Source organism: Lontra canadensis, unplaced genomic scaffold (assembly GCF_010015895.1).
Source record: "Lontra canadensis isolate GAN:19392208 unplaced genomic scaffold, GSC_riverotter_1.0 scaffold45, whole genome shotgun sequence".
In the NCBI taxonomy this organism is placed as follows: Eukaryota; Metazoa; Chordata; class Mammalia; order Carnivora; family Mustelidae; genus Lontra; species Lontra canadensis.
In genome coordinates this window covers 706,147-726,525 of record NW_022631039.1, presented here as the reverse complement: position 1 = coordinate 726,525, position 20,379 = coordinate 706,147, and the positions used below count along the sequence as shown (strand labels likewise).

The 20,379-nt window shown below is 41.4% G+C and overlaps 1 protein-coding gene across 1 annotated transcript in view; it reads right to left on the bottom strand.

The window, feature by feature from the left end:
* Positions 1–19,883, bottom strand: part of TPST1 (tyrosylprotein sulfotransferase 1) — a 130,712-nt gene extending 110,829 nt beyond the window's left edge. Inside the window, exon 1 of the mRNA XM_032872362.1 lies at positions 19,701–19,883. The gene's annotated coding sequence lies outside the window, so the exon portion shown is untranslated. The remainder of the gene's footprint in view (positions 1–19,700) is intronic.
* Between the last annotated feature and the right edge of the window lie 496 nt (positions 19,884–20,379).

The window sequence follows — 20,379 nt, the reverse complement described above, 5'->3', positions numbered from 1 at the left end:
AAAAAAAAAAAAAAAAAGGCTGGAGAAAACACACCTAGCATGGCAAAATAAGAACCTAAAATAAAAGTCTGATCCCTCTATAATAGTAATGAGAACAATGGCAACAACAGTCAAAATCAACTCCTTCAAAAATCTAAGATTTACCAAAGACTTGCAACAATCCAAGAAACATTTATTCAGGAAAAATAGCTGACTTTCAGTAAGCACAGAGATTTGCCCTATCTCTTCAACTCTATGGAAGCCTTGGAAACCAACAACCTGAAAACATGGTAGATGTGAACAACAGCACTCTAGTAGCTGCTTAACGGGGCAGAAGAGGTTAGGAGCTCCCCCTAGAACCACATCTCTGGATTAACTTGTCTAGCAGCTCACTGGAAAAGCTTCATACTCAGGGCTTATATTCAGAGGACATCCCCCCCACACACACAGTGGGAACCATCATGCCCCCAGGGCTTTTGTTAAAAATAATCAGAGACAGGGCACCTGGGTGGCTCAGTGGGTTAAAGCCTCTGCCTTCAGCTGGGGTCATGATCTTAGGGTCCTAGGATCAAGCCCCGCATCGGGCTCTCTGCTCAGTGGGGAGCCTGCTTCCTCCTCTCTCTGCCTACTTGTGATCTCTGTCTGTTAAATAAATAAAATCTTAAAAATAAATAAATAAATAAAAATAACCAGAGACTTCAGATGCCTGGATGGCTCAGTGAGTTAAGCCTCTGCCTTTGGCTCAGGTCATGTTCTCAGGGTCCTGGGATCAAGCCCCGCATCAGGCTCTCTGCTCAGCGGGAGTCTGCTTCCCCCTCTCTCTCTGCCTGCCTCTCTGCCTCCTTGTGATCTCTCTCTCTGTCAAATAAATAAATAAAATCTTAAAAAAAAAAAAACAAAAAACCAGAGACACTTGCTTAATGTCACAGCTGTTGGCAGTGACAAACAGTTAAGGCAACAATACATTTCATCAAAAATCTTAAAAGGAAGGGCGCCTGGGTGGCTCAGTGGGTTAAAGCCTCTGTCTTCGGCTCAGGTCATGATCCCAGGGTCCTGGGATCGAGCCCCACATCAGGCTCTCTGCTCAGCGGCGAGCCTGCTTCCTCCTCTCTCTCTCTGCCTGCCTCTCTGCCTACTTGTGATCTCAGTCTGTCAAATGAATAAATAATCTTGAAAAAAATTATCAAATCTTAAAAAAAAATCTTAAAAGGAAAAACTGAAGAATGAAAGCTACACAGAGCACTGAGAAAAGCTCCGAAGTATCTAAGAAGGCATGCAAATGCCCAGGAAAGACCTGGGAAGGCCCTAATCTATCATCTTTAGCTTGATATTCTATATAAGCCAGAAGTAAAGGCTAAGGCACATTGTAAACTGCTGGTGCATGAAAGAAGCCACAACACACACATACACACAGAGACAACCCCTTCCCAAAGGCTGGATGATTACAGGTTCAAGATAGTTAATGAAAACTGTCCAATCATTCGCTGACCACTAAGCTCTAACCATGTAGAGACTTCAGTGCTCACACAGAACAAAGAATACAGAATTTAAAGAATTTATCCCCAAAAGTAATGTAACAAATGACAACAAACAGTGAGAGATGTGATTTCCAGAGTAGCCACATTATATTATTAAAAATGTCCATTTTCAACAAACCACTATGACAAACATCCGAAAACCAAGAAAGTATTGTCCATACACAGATGCAAAAAAAAAAAAAAAAAAAATCTGTAAAACTATCTCTGAGGCAGCTCAGACGTTGGACTTACTAGACAAAGACTTTAAATCAGATCATATAAATATGTTCAAGAAACTAAGACGATATCCAAAGAATCAAAGAAAATTATGAGAATAATTTCTCACCAAAGAGAGAATATAAATAGGAATGAAAATTCATTTAAAGAAGAACCAAGAGGGGGCGCCTGGGTGGCTCAATGGTTAAAGCCTCTGCCTTCGGCTCAGGTCATGATCTCAGGGTCCTGGGATCGAGTCCCGCATCGGGCTCTCTTCTCAGCAGGGAGCCTGCCTCCTCCTCCTGTCTCTCTCTGCCTGCCTCTCTGCCTACTTGTGATCTAATAAATTAAAAAAAAAAAAAATCTTAAAAAAAAAAGGAAAGAAAAGAAAAGAAAAGAAGAACCAAGAGGCACTTAGGTGGTATAGTCAGTTAAGCCTCTAACTCTTGGTTTTGGCTCAGTCTTGATCTCAAGGTGGTGAAATTGAGCCCCAAAGTCAGGCTCCATGCTTAAGGCTTTCTCTCCCTTGGGGGGCCTGGGTGGCTCAGTTGGTTAAGTGACTGACTCTTGATTTTGGCTCACATCACGACCTCAGGGTTGTGAGATCAAACCCTACGTAGGACTCTGCACTCAGTAAAGAGTCTGCTTCTCTCTTCTCTCCCTCTCACCCTGCCCCTCCCCCAGCTCATGCTCTCTAAAATAAATACATCTTTAAAAAAAAAAAACAAAAAACTCTCTTTCTCTCCCTCTGCCCCTTCCTCCTGTTCTTGTTATCTCTAAAATAAATAAATCTTTTTTTTAATTTAAAAAAATACATAAGAACCAAACAAATCCTAGAGCTGAAAAGTATAATTGAAATGAAAAATTCACTAAAGAGGCTCAACACCAGACTTAAGATAGAAGAATCACCAAACTTCAAGTTAGATCAATTTCCCAGTCTAAAGAACAGAAACAAAAAAGAATGAAGAAAAATGAACTTGTGGAATATCATCAAGCATATCAAAATACATAAAACAGAAATTCTGGAAGGAGACAGTAGAAAAAAACAAATTTATATAAGTAAGTGGTTAAAATCTTAAGTTCAATGAAAAACATTAATCTAGACTTCCAAGGACTACATAAACCTCAAGTAGGATAAGTCAAACAGATGTGCACCTAGACACAATAAAATCAAGCTCAAAAGCCAAAGACAGAGGAATGTGAGGCACCAGGAGAAAAAATTAATCACATAAAATCCTCAACAAGATTTAACAACTGACTTCTCATCAAAAACCACAGAAGCCATACACAGTAGGAGACAGAGTCTACACCTAAAAGGACTGTCAATCAAGAATTCTATATCCAGCAAAACTATCCTTCAAAAATAAAGAAGAAATTAAGAAACTCCAATAAACAAAGCAGAGAATTTATCACTTGGAGAGCTGTTGTACAAGAAACATATGAAGCACTTACTGCTAAAATGAAGGTATTAGTAAGTAAATGAAATCCACACGAAAAAATAAACAGCATCAAATAAAGATTGCTACACAACTACAAAAGACAATGTAAAAATATTTGAGGGGCCACCTGGGTGGCTTAGTGAGTGCTTCAGTCTGACCCCTGATCTCAGTGTTGTGAGTTCAAACCCCGTGCTGGACTCCACACTAGGTGTAGAGCCTACTTAAAAAGCAATGTTTGTTTAGAACACTTTTCCTACCTGAATTAAAGACACTTGCATAAAGCAATAATTATAAAACTGCAGTTGATGGGCTTTTAATGTAAAATGTGTAATCTGGATGAACTCAAAGGAGAAGAAATGAAAACAATTCTATTGAAGCAAAGTTCTGCATACAATGCCTCTGAATGACAAAATGTACCAGAATGACTTAACAGACATATTCAGAACATTTTATCCTAAAACAGCAGAATACACATTCCTTTCTGTATACATGGAAAATTCTCCAGAATGGATCACATAACATAGGTCACAAAACAGGCCTCAACAAATACAAAAAGACTGAAATCATACCATGAACCTTTTCTAACCACAACGCTATGAAATTAGAAGTCAACCACAAGAAAAAGTCTGGCAAGACCACAAGTACATGCAGGATAAACAACATGCTAGTAAAACAATGAATGGGTAAACCAGGAAAAAAAAAATAAAAAAAAAAAAAAAAAAAAACACAGAAACAAATGACAATTAAAACACAACAGTCCAAAACCTTCGGGATGCAGCAAAAGCAGTGCTAAGAGGGAAGTATACATCAATACAGGTCTACCTCAAGAAGAAAAATCTCAAATAAACAGCATAACCTTACACCTAAAGGAGCTAGAAAAAGAACAAATGAAGCCTAAAACCAGCAAAAGGAATGAAATAATAAAGATCAGAGCAGAAATAAGTGATGTAGAAACTAAACTCACAATAGAACAGATTGATGAAACCAGGAGCCTGTTGTTTAAGAAAAAAATCAATAAAATTGATAAACCCTTGGCCAGACGTATCGAAAAGACAACAGAAAGGAACCAAATAAATAAAATCACGAATGAGAGATCACAACCAATATAACAGAAATCCAAACAACTGTATGAGAATATTATAAAAATTACACACTAATGAACTGTACAACTTGGAAGAAATGGATAAAATTCTAAAAAACATATAAACTACCAAAACTAAAACAAGAAGAAATAGAAAACTTGAATAGACTGATAATCAACAAAGAAATTGAATCAGTACTCAAAAAACTCCCAAAAAACAAAAGCAAAAAACAAAAGTCCAGGGCCAAATGGCTTCACAGGGGAATTCTACCAAACATTTAAAGAAGAGTTCACACCTATTCTTCTCAAACTATTCTAAAAAATAGAAAAGAAAAAAACTGCCAAATTCAGTCTATGAGGCCAACATTACTCTGATACCAAAACCAGAAAAAGACTCCACTAAAGATAAGTACAGGCCAAAATCCCTGATGAACACAGATGCGAAAATTCTTTTTTTTTTTTTAAGATATATTTATTTTAGAATGAAAGTGCACATGTGTGTGCGGGAGCAAGGGGAGGGACAGAAAGAGAGGGAAAGAATCTCAAGCAGACTCCCCTCTGAACACAAAGCCGAATGTAGGGCTCAATCCCACAGTCCTGACTGAGATCATGACCTGAGCCAAAATCAAGAGACACTCAACTAACTGAGCCACCCAGGTGCCCTGATGAAAAAAAAAATTTTTTTTTTAAGATTTTATTTATTTACTTGAGAGAGAGAACAAGTAGGTTTTGGGAGGTGGGGACAGATAGAGAGCAGGGAGGCTGACACAGGGCTCGATCCCAGGGCCCCAGGACCATGACCTGAACCAAAGGCAGATGCTTAACTGACTGAGCCACCCAGGCACCCCTCGATATAAGAACTCTTTTTTTTTTTTTTAAGATTTTATTTATTTATTTGGGAGAGAGAAAGCAAGAGAGCACAAGCAGGGGAAGTGGCAAAGGGAGAGGGAGAAGCAAGCTCCCTCCCACTGAGCAGGGAGCCTGATGTAGGATTCAATCCCGGGGCATGCTCTTAACCAAAAGCACCCCCAGATGTAAAATTTCTTAATAAAATACTAGCAAACTGAATCTGATATAACATTAAAAAAATCATTCACCAGATCAAGTGGGATTTATTCCTGAGCTGCCAGCATAGTTCAATATTCACAACTCAATCAATGTGATACATCGTATTAATTTTTTAAAAGGGGTGAAAAACCATATAAAAATTTCAATAGTTGCAGAAAAAACATCTGACACAGTACAATATCTGTTGATGATAAACACCCTCAACCAAGTAGGTTTAGATGAAACATACCTCAACATAATAAGGGCCATATATGAAAAAACCATAGCTCATATAATCCTCAATGGGGATAAAACAGAGCTTTTTTCAGGAACAAGAGAGGGATGCTCACTCTTACCATTTTTATTTAACATAGTGCTGCAAGTCCTAGCCTCAGCAATCAGACAACAAAAAGAAATAAAGGGCATCCAAATTGGCTAAGAAGAAGTAAAACTTCCACTATTTGCAGATGACATGATATTCTATACAGAAAACCTGAAAGACTCCACCCAAAAACCACTGAAAAATGAATTCATTAAAGTTGCAGGATATAAAAATCTATGTACAGAAATTTGTTGCATTAATATACATCAAGAAGAAGCAGAAAGAGAAATTAAGGAATCAACCCCATTTACAAAAAAATTATACCAAAGACAATAAGATACCCAGGAAAAAACCTAAACAAAGAGATGAACAACCTGTACTCTGAAAACTGTAAAACACTGATGAAAGAAATTGAAGATGACATCAAGAAGTGGAAAGACAGGCGCCTGGGTGGCTCAGTGGGTTAAAGCCTCTGCCTTTGGCTCAGGTCATGATCCCAGGGTCCTGGGATCAAGCCCCACATCGGGCTCTCTGCTCAGCAGGGAGCCTGCTTCCCCTCCTCTCTCTCTGCCTGCCTCTCTGCCTACTTGTGATCTCTGTCTGTCAAATAAATAAATAAATAAAATCTTTATTAAAAAAAAAAGAAAAAGAAGTGGAAAGACATTCCATGCTCACAGATTGGAAGGACAAATACTGTTAAAATGTCTATACTACCCAAAGCAATATAAAGCTTTAAGGCAATATTACCAAAATACCACAAACATTTTTCACAGAACTAGAACAATCCTAAAATTTGAATGGAACCACAAAACCCCTGAGTAGTCAAAGCAATCATGAAAAAGAAAAGCAAACCTGAAGGTATCACAATTTCAGATTTCAGGTTATATTACAAAGCTGTAGTGATCAAAAGAGTATGGTACTGCCACAAAAACAGACACATAAATCAATGGAACAAAATAAAAAATGCAAAAACAAACCCACAACTATATGGTCAATTAATCTTAAAGCAGGAAAGAATACCCAATTAGAAAAAGACAGTCTCCTCACAAATGGTGTTGAGAATACTGGACAGTAACATTTAAAAGACTGAAACTGGACCACTTGTCTATACCAAACACAAATATAAATTCAAAATGGATTAAAGACCTAACTATAAGAATTGAAACCACAAAAATCCTAGAGAACACAGGCAGCAACCTTTTTGACATCAGCCATAGCAACATTTTTCTAGATATGTCTCCTGAGGCAAGGGAAACGAAAGCAAAAATAAACTACGGGGACTTCATCAAAATAAGAAGCTTCTACAAAGTGAAGGAAACAGTCAACAAAACTAAAAGGCAACCTACAGAATGGGAGAAGATACTTGCAAATATTGGATACTGACATATCCAATAAAGGGCTAGTATCCAAAATATACAAAGAATTTATAAAACTCAACACCCAAGAAATGAATAATCCAATTAAAAAATGGGCAGAAGACACAAATAAGCATTTTTCCAAAGGAGACATACAGATGGCCATAGACACAGAAAAAGATGCTCAATTTCACTGATCGTCAGGGAAATACAAATCAAAACTACAATGAGTTATCAACTCACACCTGTTAGAATGACTAAAATAAAAAACACAAGAAACAACAGGTGTTGGGAAGGATGTGGAAAAGAGGGAACCCTCTTGCACTATAGGCAGGTATGCAAACTAATACAGCCACTCTGGAAAACAGTATGGAATTTCCTCAAAGAAGATAAAAACAGAACTGCCCTATAATCCAGTAATCGGGGGCACCTGGGTGGCTCAGTGGGTTAAAGCTGCTGCCTTCGGCTCAGGTCATGATCCCAGGGTCCTGGGATCGAGCCCCGCATCGGGCTCTCTGCTCAGCAGGGCGCCTGCTTCCCCTCCTCTCTCTCTGCCTGCCTCTCTGCCTACTTGTGATCTCTGTCTGTCAAATAAATAAATAAATAAATCTTAAAAAAAAAAAAAAGAAAAGAAAAAAGAAAAAAATCCAGCAATCGTTACTATCAGGTATTTATCCAAAGAATACAAAAATACTATTCTGAAAGGATACATGTGGGGCGCCTGGGTGGCTCAGTGGGTTAAAGCCTCTGCCTTCGGCTCAGGTCATGATCTTAGGGTCCTGGGATCGAGCTCCACATCGGGCTCTCTGCTCAGCGGGGAGCCTGCTTCCTTCTCTCTCTCTGTCTGCCTCTCTACTTGTAATCTCTATCAAATAAACAAATAAAATCTTAAAAAAAGATTAAAAAAAAAAAGAAAGGATACATGCACCCCAAAGTTTATAACAGCATTATCTATAAGAGCCAAATTATGAAAATAACCCAAGTGTCCACTAACTGATGAACAGATAAGGCAGATGTGGTGTGTGTGTGTGTGTATACACACACTACATATACATACAAAATATGTATAAAAGAATATTACTCAGCCATCAAAAAGAATGAAATCTTCCATTTGCAATGATGTGGATGGACCTAGAGTATTATGTCAAGTGAAGTATGTCAGAGAAAGACAAATACCATGATTTCATGCATATGTGGAATTTAAGAAATAAACGAGCAAAGAGAAAAAAAAACAGAGGGAGACAAAGAAAGAAAGAGACTCTTAACTACAGAAAACAAACTGATGGTTACCAGAGAAGAGGTGGGTGTGGGGATAGGTTGAATAGGTGATGGGAATATTAAGGAGTGCACTTGTTGTGATAAGCAAGTGTTGTTATGGAAGTGCTGAATCACTATATTGTACACCTGAAACTAGTATTATGCTGTATATTAACTGAAATCTGAATAAAAACTTTTTAAGAAATCACCCAAATATATTTCTTACAAGATATACTTTAGACTCAATGACCAAATGGCCTGAAAGCAAAAGAAGGGGAAAAAGATGCACCACACACAATAACAAAGACTTTGGAGTAGCTATACTAACATCCTATACAATGCACTTTAAGATAAAAATTGTTACTAGAAACAAAGGGCACTATATAATTATAAGAACTGAAATCCATTAAGAAGATATAAAAATTATAAATACATATGCATCTAAACAAGAACTTCCAAACACAAGAGGAAAAAATTGACAGTTGATGGGGCGCCTGGGTGGCTCAGTGGGTTAAAGCCTCTGCCTTCAGCTCGGGTCATGATCCCGGGGTCCTGGGACTGAGCCCCATATCGGGCTCTCTGCTCAGCAGGGAACCTGCTTCCCCCGCTCTCTCTTTGCCTGCCTCTCTGCCTACTTGTGATCTCTGTCAAATAAATAAATAAAATCTTCAAAAAAAAAATTGACAGTTGAAGACAGAAATAGGTAATTCTACAACAATATTTGGAGAATTTATTATTCTATTTTTTATATCAGATAAAACAACCAGAGAAAAGATGATCAAGGAAAAAGACTTGAACAATATTACAAGCCAACCAGACTTAGTAAACATCTATAAAACAGTCTAGGCGTAACATCATTTTCACATGCACATAGAACATTCCCTACAATAGGCCATAAACAAATCTCAGTAAATGTAAAGGACTGAAATCATACAAAGTATATTCTCCAATCACAATAGAATAAAATTAGAAAACAGGATCAGTTAAGATATTTGAGAAATTTGCAAATATGTGAAAATCTATAGAACATTCTCCTAAATAACCAATGAGCCACAGAAGAAGCACCAAGGGAAGTTAAATACTTGGAGATAAAAACACAAAACTTATATAGGATATAGCAAAAGCAGCAAGAGCTACATCATAAGGGAAATTTATACTGTAAATACCTATAAAAAAGAAAATCTCAAATCAATCTGTTGTACACCTTAAATTTACACAATGTTACATATAAGCAATAGGAAAACCTAAAAAATAAAATTTAAAAAGTTTAAAACTTAAAAAAAAAAAAAGTTTAAAACTTCACAAGTTAAAAAGACCTCAAATCAACAATCTAACTGTTCACTTTAAGAAACCAGAAAAAAGGGGCACCTGGGTGGCTTAAGTGTCAGACTCTTGATTACAGCTCAGGTCATGATCTCAGGGTCATAAGATGGAGCTGCACATCAGGCTCCAAATTCAACAGGGAGTCTGCTTAAGATTCTCTCCCTTCCCTTCTGTCCCTCCCCCTGCTTACAAGCACGTGTTCGTATACTCTGTCTCTAATAAATACATAAATAAACTAAAACAAAAAACAGAAAAAGAGTAAATGGGACCCAAAGCCAGCGGACAGAAGGAATGAATTAGATTACAGTGAAATAAACACAATAGAGAGAAAAGAATAAAGAAATTCAACAAAATAAAAAGTTGATTCTTTGAAAAGATCAACAGAATTAACAATCTTATTTAGATTTAACATGAACAAAAAAGATAAGACTCAAATTACTAAAATCAGTAATTATTAACAACCTTATATAAATAAAATTATAATGAATTATAGAGAATACTATAAACAATTGTAATCAAATAAATTATATAACTGGATAAAGTGAACAAATTCCTGGAAGACACAAGTACTAAAATCCATTCACAAAGAAATGCCCTGAATAAAGCCATAACAAGTAAAGAAAAGTGTAAGATCAAATGGCTTCACTAGTGGATTCTACCAAACCTTAAGAATGAACAACAATCCTAAACAAACTCTTCCAAAATGCAGAAGAGATGGGAACACTTTCCAATTTATTCTATGAGGCCAGTTTTCCCCTACTCCAAAACCAGACAAAGACACTGCAAGAAAACTACAAACATATATTTATTTATATAATGCAAAAATCCTGAGAAAATGCCAGCAAACCAAATCCAGAAACATACACAAAGGATGACCATACATAAACCATGACCAAGGGTGCATTGTCCGAAGCATTTAAGATTGTTTCAACATATGAAAATCAACGACTGTCATACACCATATTAATTAATGACAAAAAGCACACAATCATCTCAACAGACACTGAAAAAGCATTTGACAAAATCCAACATTCGTTCATGATAAACACAAGGAATGAGTCAGAAATAGAGAAGAACATCATCAACATGAAAAAGGACATCTAAGATAACTCACAGCTAACTTCACACTTAATGATTACCCTGTAAGATCAACAAGACTGCATGGATGTCTGCTCTCACCATTTCTATTCAATATTGTACAAGAGGTTCTAGCCAACACAATTAGGCAAGAAAAATTAAAAGGTATCCAAATTGGAAGGAAAAAGTGAGACTATCTCTCATCAGAGATGACATATCAAGTATACATAAAATCCTTAATAACGCATTAAAAAACTGTCAGGGATGTTTGCAAGATACAAGACTAATATATAGGATTCAACTGTATTTCTATACTTAATAATAACAATCCAAAAATGGAATTAAGAAGACAATTCCACTTACAATAGCATCAAAAGAATAAAAGATTAAGAAACAAGTTTTACCAAAAGTAATCCAAGTCTTATATATGGAAAACGAGAAGACATTACTGAAAGAAATTTAAGAAGATCTAAATAAAGGTGCTGGGTGGCTCAGTCAGTCAAGCGACTGCCTTTGGCTCAGGTCATGATCTCAGGGTGCTGGGATGGAGCCCCACATGGGGCTTCTTACTCAGCAGGAGTCTGCTTCCTCCTCTCCCTTTGCCTCTCCCCCCACTCATGTGCTCCAACATGTGCTCGCTCGCTCTCTCAAATAAACAAAATCTTTCAAAAAAAGATCTAAACAAATGAAAAGACATTACATGTTCATGGACTGGTGTGGGAGGCCGCAATAAGGCTTGAGACGAGGACCAAATCAGGCCCTGACTTGTGCCTCCTTTAAAATCCGAATAACCTAACAAAAGGTTTAGGACGGGAAAGTCGAGTAGCACTGAGAAAGGGTCAGTGCTATGTGTTGTGCGCTTGCCTACATGACTTCCCACACGCTTGTAGCAACAAATGAGAACAATTCAGTTGGGGTCATAAGTTCATGGCTGGTCCTTGCTGCCCTAGTATAGCCCATAAATTACTTTCAGGTTTGCTGTATCAATACAGAACAATTGTACTGGCATCAGCCATTTGGCATCACGAGGTCTGCTTATAGTCAAATGTGAAACTTATTATGGGAACTCGTGGTTGTTTAACTAGACACAGGTGTATTGCTTCCCCTATTGTAATATCACTATATATATGGCCCTAATGCTTTGAATAAACTTAGCACTGTTGGACATCCTCCTCAGTGCTCCTCCTGCCCCCATCTCTTTGCTTCTCGAGTTCTTTTCTTCATCCTCTTACCCTCACGTTCCTGGTTGATTTGTTGCGCCGGCCGTGACAGACTGGAAGACTAATACTGTTGAGATAGCAATATTCCTCAAATTGATCTATAGCTTCAATGCAATCCCTTCCAAAATCCCAACTGGAGAAAGGTGCCAAGATAATTCAGAGGAGGAAAGAATAGTTTTTTTTCTGGGGTGCCTGGGTGGCTTAATCGGTTAAGCACCTGCCTTCAGCTCAGGTCATGATTGTTGGGTCCTGGGACAGAACCCACATCAGGCTCCCCACTCAGCGGGCAGCCTCCTTCTCCCTCTTCCTCTGCTGCTCCCACGCTTGTACTCATTCTCTCTGCCCAATAAATACATAAAATCTTTTAAAAATTAAAAAAAAAAAGTTTTTTCAACACATGGTGCTGAGATAACTGAATATCTAAAACAAAAACATGAAGATAGACCACTATCTCACACTACATACAAAATTCACAAATAAGATCAAAAACCTAAATGTAAGAGCTGAAACTCTAATGCTCTTGGAAGAAAACATAAGATTAAGTCTTCATGACCCTGAATCAGGCAATGGTCTGAGGCAATAAATATGAAGCCTAAATGGTTCATAAAGGGGGTGCCTGACTGGCTCAGCTCGTGGAACATGTGACTTTTGGGGTTGTGAATTCAAGCCCCATGTCAGGCATAGAGCATACTGAAAACAACAACAACAAAAATGAAACCTAAAGCACAAGCAACAAAAGAAAAAAAATTAATAAGTTGAAGTTCACAAAAAATTAAAAACCTTTGTGCTTGAAAGGACACCATCAAGAAAGTGAAATGACACTCATAGAATGGGACATTTGTATTTGCAAATTATATAGCTGATTAAGTATCCAGACTACATAAAGACATCTTACAATAATAAAAAGACTACTTAATTTTAAAATAGTCAAAGGAACAGAGATTTCTCTCAGTACATACACATAGCCAAAAAGCACATGAAAATATGCTCAACATTATTATCTATCAGCAAAATGCAATCAAAACCACAAAATATTACTTCATCCCATTAGGATGGCTAGAATCAAAGGGCCAGATAACAATAAGTGTTGGCGAGGATGCTAAGTAATTGCAGCCTTCATAAATTGCTGGCAGAAATATGAAATGGGGCAACCACTTTGGAAAACAATCTGGCAATTCCTCTAAATGTTAGATTTAGTGTTCTAGAATTACCATATGACCAGCAATTCATGTCCACACAAAAACTTGAACTCAAATGTTCAAAGCAGCATTATTCATAATAACCAAAAAAGTGGAAACAATCTAAACACCCATCAACTGATTAACGGATAAGTCAAAAGCATTATGTCTGGGTGGCGCAGTTGGTTCAGTGTCTGCCTTTGGCTCAGGTCATGATCCTAGGGTCTTGGTATCAAAACCTGCCCTGGGTTCCCTGTTCCTCAGGGAGCCTGCTTCTCCTTCTGCCTCTGCCTCTCTCTGTCTCTCTGACTCTCATGAATAAATAAATTTTGAAAAATCTTTTTTAAAAAGCATTATGTCTATAAAATAGTATTAAAATAATACAATAATATAAAATAATATTGTTATTAAAATACCATTCAGCAATACAAAAAACCAAAATGCTGGTACATTCAACAACATGGAAGAACACTGGAAACATTATGCTAAGTGAAAAAAACCAGTAACCAGTAACATGAAATGTCTAGAACAGGCAAATCTACGGGACGGAAAACAGATCAGTAGTTGCCCAGAAATAAAATGGGACAGCTGGGAGTGACAGGTAAGGAGTGCGCAATTTCTTTGTGGGGTAACGAAAATGTTCTAAAATTGATTGTAATGATCCATGCACAACTCTGTAAATACACTAAAAAATTTCATACCTAAAATGGACAAATGTATGGTATGTGACTTATAACTCAATAAAGATGTTACCAAAAAAAAAAAAGGGAGGCTGGGACCTACACACTAAACCTCTTGGGGTGACTGCCTTTTATAACCAAAGATTTAAATAGGATCCACAGTCTCCAAACAAAATATCAAATATGTCTAGGAAAAAATCAGAAGTCAATCATCATATCAAGAACCAAGAATAAAAAAGATAATTAACATCTACTAATACCACACATGAATCAAATGTCAGAATTACCTGATAAGGATTTTAAAGCAGACATCATGCTTTAATGAGCAATGTTACATTACTGAAACAAACAACAAAATAAAGTTTACAAGAAATAACAGATACAGAAAAGAACCAAATGGAAATTACAGAACTGAAAAATAACCACAACAAAAAGTCAATAGGTGGGCTCAATCACAGACTGAATACAAGAAAAAACAAGTGAAGTTGAAACATAGAACAGGAATTACCCAACCTAAGTGCTGCTGAAAAATTATTCTAAAAAGAAAAAAAAAAAAAAAGAAAGAAAGAAAAAAAAGAGAAAATTTCTCCTTAAAATGGCTGAAACATCCAAAATGGCAAAAGACATAAACTTACAGTTCTGAAAGCTAACAGAGGGGTGCCTGGCTGGCTCACTCAGTACAGCATGGAACGAACTCGTGACCTCACAGTTGTGGGGTTCAAGTCCCACATTGGGCATGGAGCCTACTTAAAAAAAAAAAAAAATTTTTTTTTTAAATAAAAGTTAAGAACTCCAAATAGGATAAGCCCAAACAAATCCATGCCAAGACATATCATAATTAAACTTCTGAAAGCTAAAGACAAAGAAAAAGCCTTCAAAGCAGACAGGGAGAAGGATGCCTGGTGGCTCAGTCAATGTCTGCCTTTGACTCAGTTCATGAACCCAGGGTCCCCAACCAGATGAGTCCCACATCCATCTCCCACATGCAACTCCAACTCCAACTCCAGCTCAGCAGGAAGCCTGCTTCTCCCTCTGCCTGCCTCTCCCCCTGCTCGTGCGAGCGCACACACACACACACACACACACACACTATCTCTCTCTATCTCTCTGAAACAAATAAAATATTTTCAAAATAAATGAAATAAAGCAGCCAGGGAGACAGGATACATCTCATATAGGGAAACACAAATTCCACTCATAGAGGATTCCTCACCTAAAATCATGGAGGTCTGAATAAGGCAGCACAACATTTTCAAACGTTAAAAAGTAAGGAACTGGGTGCCTGGGTGCCTCAGTTGTTTAAGCGACTGCCTTTGGCTCAGGTCATGATCCCAGGGTGCTAGGATTGAGTCCCGCATCGGGCTCCCTGCTCACTGGGGAGCCTGCTTCTCCCTCTCCCTCTGCCTGCCGCTCTGCCTACCTGTGCTCTCTCTCCCCCTGTCAAATAAATAAATAAAATCTTTAAAAAATAAAAATAAAAAGTAAGGAACCATCAACCACAAATTCTATAAAGAAAAACTGACAGAAATATTAAGAAAACTAAAGAACACACAAGAAGACAACTCTACAGTTTATATCTTAATTCTAACTTATTACAAAGTATATGGTACCATTATATGAGCAATTATAGGTTCTTCTTATAACAGTAATTAAATATTTGGGAATTACACATTTCCCCCTCACCAACACCAACGAGATTCATATATGTAGATGGCTTAATACATATTCCCTATTTTCTTAATTCTCTTAAAAAGAAGTAGTTCTGCCAATGTTCAAGATCTTTTATCAATCTGACAGGTTTTGTTCTACTTGAAAATTCCAAAGCTTATAAGTCTAACATCAGAGCTATTTGTTTAAAAAAAATGGAAGATACATATGTCTCAACCATCCAAAAAGTCGACTTTAAATAGCATCTACTGAAGACGAGGTCTGAATGAACTTCTATAATCATGCAACAGCTTAGCCATGTTTAAAGCCAAATCATAAAAGCAAATATTATTTATCTTAATCCAATCTAATTTATTACAAGTGTGTGTTTTTTTAAACAAGAATGACTATCCAAGTATGACTAGTGACCTGTTAATCAGCCAAGAAACAGATGGTCATCTTGCAAAACTGTGAATTCAAGATCTGTTCTACATTATTTACCAACTGATTCATTCAACTAATTTTTATCAAGTTTTTAAAATATGCTAAGTACTGTACAAGGCAGTGACAAAAAAGTAAGGTATTATAATATTGTGATGCAAGAATTATCATAGAATAGAAACTAGGTCTTCATCCCTGGCTCCCGACCCAGAGCTCCTAAAACCCTTGGAATTTCTTGATGGGTGAGGATCATCTTTTGTTATTGATAATAAGCCCCTTTCAACCCTATCTTGGATGATGGAGACTGGATGCCAGAAGAACCAATCCCTGACCTCAGGATAGAGGAAAAGGGCTGCGGATTGAATTTATCACCATCAACCAATGATTATGCCTACACAATGAAGCCTCCATAAAAACCCTAACTGAAGGGATTCAGAGAGCTTCTGGGTTGGAGAACACATGGGGATGCCAGGGGGATGGTGCCCCCAGGGAAAGCAAGGAAGCTCAGGGAAGCTCCACGCCCCTTCCCACATACTCTGCCCTAGGCATCTCTTCCATTTGCTGTTTCAGAGTTATACCCTTTATAATAAGCAGGTAATGGTTAAGTAAAGAGCTTTCCAAGTTCTGTGAGTCATTACAGCAAATTATTGACCTGAGGAGAGGGTTGTGGAAAGCCCCAATTTATAGCCAGTTGGTCAAAAGTACAGGTCAGAACAGGGACTTGCAACTGGCATAGCAGTGGGGTCTGGAGGAGGTGGGCGGGGCTAAGTTCTTCATCTGTGGGGTCTGCACTTACTCCAGATAGGTGGTGTCATAACTGGGTTTAAACTGTAGGACACTCAATAGGTGTCTGGACGTTGGAGAATTGTAAGGGGACAGCCCACATTTGCTGTCAGAAGGGTCGTGAGCAGTGCAGAAGAAATAGCATACGTGGTCCCAGACCTCAAGGAATTCCTAGTCGTGACAAAAATTGGCCCTTGAGAAATAATTTAAATAAAATGGTATGTACTTTAACAGGTACACGTACCAAGTACCAGGAGTAAGCAACTAACCATGCCAACAAGATAACATTTATCCTAATTTTTAAATGAGTTAAATACCACAATTCCTCAGGGTTCTATCAGTCCCTCCTCAAGCTCTCAGCCCAGTTCTCAGCCCTAGCTGCATTTTACCAACACATAGGGAGCATGTTTTTTATTTATTTATTTATTTTTAAGATTCATTTGAGAGAGAGAAGGAGAGAGAGAACGAGTGGAGGGGGAGGAGAGGAGGCGACTCCCTAGGAGCCCAAATGGGGCTCGATCCCAGGACCCCAAGATCATGACGGGAGCTGATGACAGACACTTAACTGACTGAGTCACCCAGGTGCCCAAGGAAACATTTTTTAAATGACAAGATCTGGCACCACACCAAACCAACTGAATCAGTCTGTGTGGAAGCTTTCATCCCCTCATCCTTAACCTTTAAAGGCTCCCTAAGGTGGTTTTAAAGTAGTGCCTGAGTAAATGAAGGAAGGAGGGAAGGAGGGAAGGAAGGGAGGGGGAGGAAGGAAGGGAGGGAGGGAGGGGTGGGTGCTGGGGTTGGATATGACCATGTCTGCTCAGGAAAAACTTAACCCAGGCCTCAACCAATCTTCTGGCAGAGAAAAAAGATTTCAGGTAGAAAAAATATGAGCAATGACAGACTTACTGTAAGGAGAGAAGAAGATTCGACAGTTTCTAGAGTGAAGACCTAAAATAGGACAAGGAGTGTTTATATGTACTTGAGGGGGCTATGTGAGTAGAGGGAAGGGAAAGAAAAAGCAAACCAAGAGTACTCAGTATCCAAGTCTGGTTGTCCAAAAGATACATGAAAATAAAGAACACTTGAAACTCAAGAAAAACGGGGACCAAATACACATCTTAGAAAACCCTAAATATACAAGTACTATTTGAAGCCCTGAGAGAAAGTATAATCACACAAGGGAATTAGAGAACAGAAAAAAGAACAAAAACTCCAACTCAAGGAAGATCCCATTAATCAGAGAAAATAAAAGAGGGAAGCATCAAGAGGTTTTTGTTTTTGTTTTGGAAGATGTAAACCTGACCATGTACACAGAATGAGAAAAAATGAGAACAGAGAGATCAAAGATGTTAGCCCCAGCGAGGACACGTGTTCTTCTGATAAAAGAAAAGGAGATCAGAAATTAGACAGGCACAGGCACACGGTAAAATGACAGACCCTTACTCGTTCAGGGCTAAAGACTACCTATTTCTTCCGTGAATTTTCTGCTTATTGTGAAAAAAGCAATGAAGAAACATCAAGAGTAGGACAAAGAGAGGAGAATGACAAAGTCTGTAAAAAGCCATCAGGGTTTAGTGCCTAAGACCGTCCCAGGAGGCGAATCAAAGGGCCTCCCGCCAGTCTGAGGAAAGGCAGAATCCAGATGCGCGGACAGCACCGGGCGGTGACACGACCTTCTCCAGCCAGCTCTGGAGACCCCAGGAGAAAAAGCTGCTGTTGGGAGTCACGCTGGCTTGTAGACCACTAAAGCCAACGTGGCAAGCGCGGGTTCACGCCGGTAACACCGCTTTCATCACTGTGAAAAGTAAAATTTATTTCACTTAAAAAAAAAAAAATGCAGCCACTTGCTCTGCTCGCCAGAACATGTGGGGAAAGGCGGGGGGGGGGGGGGCTCGCCCGCTCTCACAGAACTTGCTGGAACTCTCACTCCCCAGCGTTCGTGATCCCTCCAGAGCCGATTCTGAGAACTCCACACCGGTTCCCGCAGGCTCTTCAGGGAGGAAAACTCCCGGCGGGGCTGGACCCCGCGCAGAGGTGAACGAGGGAAGCGCTTCGCACACACAGCGTCACTGTGAGGGAACGCGGCGGGGTGGGGGGGGGGGATAATTACACCGCGAAGCTCCCTAGGAATCTTCTACAAAGTCAATAAACATAAAACAATATTTGACCAAAAAAAAAAAAAAAAACCTAAGGGTTTTCTGTGAACGAATTCACTGAGTAAAAACTGGCCATTTAATCCGTCTGCCCCACTCGGGAGCGCGACAGCGTGTCCGGCCGGCTCCCTGCGCTCTCCCGACGGCGGGTCGGACCCCTCCGGGACCGGCCCTCTCGCGGCCCCATCCCAAGCACGGAGACCGGGGAGGAGGAGCAGGCGACCGCGCACAGGCACCCCGCACGGCGGGCCTACTGTGTGCCAGGCCCCGCGCCGGCCGCCTCGCCGCGGTCCGCGCGCCTCCGGGAAAGACCGCAGATCGGGCCTGGGGCGCTTCGGGGCGTCCGAAGGTTGCGCGTAAAGGGAAAGAAGCGCCTGCCGACCGCAAGCGGGGAAGAGGCGCGCTGGGTCAGGAAGGCAGCGGAGAGCGAGAGGGCAAAACCCTGGGACATGGGCGCGGGGGCGACGAAAGCTGTGGAGGATGCGGTTCCGAGGGCAGGGATGCGGGAGAGTCTGCGGAGAAGCCCAGGTGCAGCGCGGGCAGCCGTCCGGTCCGATCCCCACGGGATGGGCCGGGAGGACGGGGGTCCCGGCCCCGGAAGGCGCCCCGAAAGGCTGCAGGGGCTGGGGACCCTTACCGGCGCCGCGGAAGGGGAGCGGACCGAGTGGGGAGCGGAAAGAGGGGAGGGGCGGGGATGAGCGGGGAGGGGGCTCGCGCCGCGCCGGCCAGGCGGAGGCCGGGATACGCAGGCGCGCGGGAAGAGGAGCGGCCGTGGGCGCACAGCCGGCCGGGGCGAGGGGCGCCGCGCTCGGGGGCGGGGTTGCACAGCTGCCCCGGGGCGGACGAGGGGACGTGCGCGCAGGAGGGCACGCGGGGCCAAGGGATGCCAGGACGGAGTCGGCCGGGCCCGGAGCCAGGTGGGCGGCGGCGGCGGGGCCGGGGCGGCGCTCCCAGCCGGGCCACGGCCAGCACGGAGCCCCCTTACCTGGGACTAGTGAGGAGCCGCCGCGCCGCCTCCGCAGCATCCTGCGCTCAGCCGCTGCTCCCAGTGCCCTGGGCGGGGGCCATTCCGCCCGCCCCGGGAGCCCGCCCTCACCGCCAGGCGCCAGCGGCAGCCAGCCCGGCCCGGCCCGGCGGAGCAGAGCTGACGCGACCCGCGCCCGCGGCTGCCTCAGCAGCGACTCCCGCCGTCCCCGCCTCAGCGCCTGCCGCTAGCCTCGCGGGCGGGCCGGGGATCACACGGATGCAGCGATTGGTTGCTGCCCGCCCGGCCCGGCCGATGTGTCGGCTCCTCTGATTGGTGGCTCTTGCTAGCTGCCGCCCGCGGGAGACGGCATTCGGCACGGCGCCGGCTCCGGCGCGCGTTAAGGGGCGGAAGGGGTCTGACGTCGCGGCCGGAGGGCGTGCCTGCGTCCCTGCGCGTGCGCGCTCCCCGCGAGGCCCGGGAGCCGCGGCCTGCCCGCAGTGCGCGTTGCCCTAGCGACGGCGCATCTATCCTCGCTGGCCGGTAGCGGGTTTGGGGACGCGCTCAACGGCGCCCCATACCGGCGCGGGCAGCGCTCATCCGGGAAAGCCGGGCGCGCTCCGGGAAAAGGAGCTCCTCCAGGGAGCGTGGCTTCGAGGACCACCTCTCCGGCCGCGGTCGGCGGAACCTCGCTCTCCCG